A 3,268-nucleotide genomic window follows, 5' to 3' on the forward strand; every position below is an offset into this window, starting at 1 on the left:
TAGGCTGAACTCAATTTTTATCAATTTGTTATTAGAACTCAATTTAAATAAGTTACCAGTACTTTTTATGCAAAAATGCTGATAAACTCGATTAATTTGAGTTGTCCTAATTTAGAAAAACTAAGTAAGCTGGAAGTTTTGCTTCTCAGGGCGGAAGGATGAAAGATGTGTTTTGAAAATGCCACGTGACTGCCGTTCTCCTCCCTCCCGGATCAGTCCGCATGTTCATGGCGCCAGCATTTGTTATGGAATATATTGAGCAAACCTGGAGATATTATTGTTGTCATTGCTGTGGATCTTTACTGACTTGGTGAGTAAATGTTTACTCTTATTCAAACTGATTTTGTGGCTTCTCTTAGTTTAGCACCAGGTTTATAATCTTGCTAGCTAGTTAGTGTTAGCCTAGCGTTGCTGCTGCCGCTGGGCTCATGTTACTTAAAAATTAACACCACAGCCTTAAAAACCTTACATAAAACTACGTCGGTGAATTTTTTTGTTGATTGTTTGAAATAAATAAGTGAGATAAGAGCCCAGACAAAATTCTTTGGGAGGTGCAGCCGTTAGGGGTGGGGTGGGGGTGGGTGTGGGTGTGGGGGGTGGATAACGGAGCTCTCCGAAAACGTGGAAGCACTTTTGCAAATATGTGATATTTTGATAAATTAAGTAGATATTTGAGCATTATACAGCTACATTCTCGCCTGAAAATATCTTAAAAGGTTATTTTGTGACCCAGAAAGGGTCTGGTGAAAAAGAGGATCGCATTTGTCGGCCACGGTTGTCGGAGCCTGTGCGTACTTGTAAGCGCGGCAATGGCGGAGGAGCACTGCTGAAAAACGTATTACTTTTTCTGGGTCACAAAATAAACTTTTAAGATATTTTCAGGCAAGAATGTAGCTGTGTGAATTTCAAATATCTGCTCGATTTATCAAGACATCACATATTTGCAAAAATGCTCCGACGTTTTCGGAGACGTCTATTTTTTCATGCTTTGTGGCAGCTTTAGAACATCTGTGGCATCTATTAATGTCAAATCTAGCCTTTATTTAACAACATAAGCGAACTCTATGTTACAGTGATTGCACAGCCATTAAGGATCAAATCAGTTTCTGAAATATGTTCTGTTTTTTCTCCCTCTGCTTGCTTCTTCCTGTCTTTGAGGCTCGGGACCAGCACTCCTGTTGTTGGACAGAAAGACATCAACTCAGTGGTAAGTATTTTGGTTTTCCAATATATTAGCAACTGTCAGTGACATTTATATTAATCAGGCTGAACTTTAATCATACTTTAGATCAGCCTGTCTTACTTATTGTTTTGTTTGTGCTTTGGTTTGGGGAAGTTGTTTCTTTACTGATCTTTTCCTGTCTTCTGTTATTAGACTTGAGATATGACTGCACTGTGCTGTTGCTGTGACTCCAGTTAATTCTGCAAGACATGCTGTGTAAGTAAACAAACAACAACAGTTTGGTCTGCACTTCTTGAAAGATCACATCCCCCAAACTTAGTTTAGAGGGTCTACACTGTATATAGTGAAGTCTGCAAGTTTTCTAACAGCAAAATTTGTTTTGTGCCCAAAATCATTTTGCACATCATTAGAATGAAAGTTATTGCCCATGTTTGCATAGACCTTTTTAAAATGATGCTTTCATGACAATATTGTGTGTTGTGTGGTGGTCACGGCTATCCAGACTGACAATTTGGGACATTGAATGTCACCTCTCCGGCGGGGAGGGAGCCTGAGATTGTCTAAATTGGAGTCTGTTTTATACCAAATGCAGAAAAAATGTTTTAAGAAAGCAATTAAGTTCATGTTCCAAAAAATATGATTGTTTGCTTGCAGGACACCAGGAGAGATGAGTCCCCCGTCACAGATGGTGTGGTCAGTGAAGATGGTCGCCTGCAGGTTCAAGCTCATTGCATCTCCAACCCACATCCACTGCCACTGTACTTAAGGGAAGTTAAAGACTTTCTTCTGCACTTACATTTGGATCACCTCGATCCATGATAGTCATTCAGGCAGTAATACCTGGACTGGAAACAAGCCATCCTTAAAATATTACAACATTCCAGCTCCTGTGTTGGAATGAAAAACGAATGTGTTGTTTAAATTAGAGACTGCACTTGTGACAGAACAATAAATATTTTATGTTGATTATATAAATAGTGTAAGTACAAAACAAACTTGTGGTAGGCCTAAACTTATAGACTTTGTTTCGTTGTAAGATTATAACAGTGATGGCAATATCATTTTTATTCAGCAGAACAGTGTCCAGTATGTTGGCTGTTGTACTTTGTTGTGTTTGAAAATAAAAGTTGTGCTCATTTTAACATCATTACAAAAGTGTTGTTAATTATTTTTAATGATATTCATGGTACCACAAATTGTTTTTTCATTTAGTTGAACTTGAAATGTTTGTCAGTAGGTAAACAATTAGTATTGTCAGAAAGTCAGAAATATCAAGTTATTCTTAATACTGCAGACTTGCAATGTATAAGTTGTCCTAACAGTCATCCTAAGTAAGCTTTACTTAGTTTTTTTGAGGCAACGAGTTTCCATAATTTTTTTGAGTTCTGGGAACTAACACGGCTGTGTACATTTTGAGTAGGGTGTACTCAAAATGAGTAAGTTGCCCTAACTTGGTCATCTTACGTAAACTTGATCCAATTTTTTTGAGTTCTGGGAACAAATGAGCTTGTACAGAGTACTCAAAATAAATACGTTGTCCTAACTTAGTCATTTTTAGCTAAGCTTTACTCAATTTTTTTGAGGCAACGAGTTTCCATAATTTTTTTGAGTTCTGGGAACTAATTAGATTTTACAGTGTACTCGGGTGGTCAGGGCAGAACAGAGCACGTCTTTGTGCCGTGAGAGCGTATCGCTCATGCGTGAAACAGACACGCCTCGTCCCACTGTCTGAGATGTATCTCTCAGTCAGCGTGGAAACAGCCTCCTCAAAAGTTTGTACCATTGTCGACTTTTGCTCCAAAAAAGCAAGAGTTAATTAACTCTGGGAAAAAGCACTCACAAGTGTCACAATCCCTTCACAGGCAATTTCCACCTTATATGGAGCTTTTATACTAATCTCCCTAAGACATCAGACTACGGTTATAACCGTCTATAAGCCCAGAGGTTGTTTGTTTTCCACTAGCATCTCTATCTAAGGCAGATTTATTGTTTGTTTTTGAAAGCTGGTAATTAAGACAGCTGCAAATTTGTATTTCTGTTGTCTGAGGCCTGGGGCCGGGATTAACAGCATTTAGCATTGTGGAG

At 38.4% G+C, this 3,268-nt stretch overlaps 1 long non-coding RNA gene across 1 annotated transcript; it reads left to right on the forward strand.

Annotated features, from left to right (window-relative positions):
* The first annotated feature begins 291 nt into the window (after nucleotides 1–291).
* On the forward strand, nucleotides 292–2,184 carry LOC134640216 (uncharacterized). The gene is made up of 4 exons (XR_010095420.1): nucleotides 292–310; nucleotides 1,159–1,207; nucleotides 1,376–1,438; nucleotides 1,838–2,184. It is a non-coding gene; the product is annotated as an uncharacterized LOC134640216 (long non-coding RNA).
* Nucleotides 2,185–3,268: the final 1,084 nt, after the last annotated feature.

Source organism: Pelmatolapia mariae, linkage group LG13, assembly GCF_036321145.2.
Source record: "Pelmatolapia mariae isolate MD_Pm_ZW linkage group LG13, Pm_UMD_F_2, whole genome shotgun sequence".
In the NCBI taxonomy this organism is placed as follows: domain Eukaryota; kingdom Metazoa; phylum Chordata; class Actinopteri; order Cichliformes; family Cichlidae; genus Pelmatolapia; species Pelmatolapia mariae.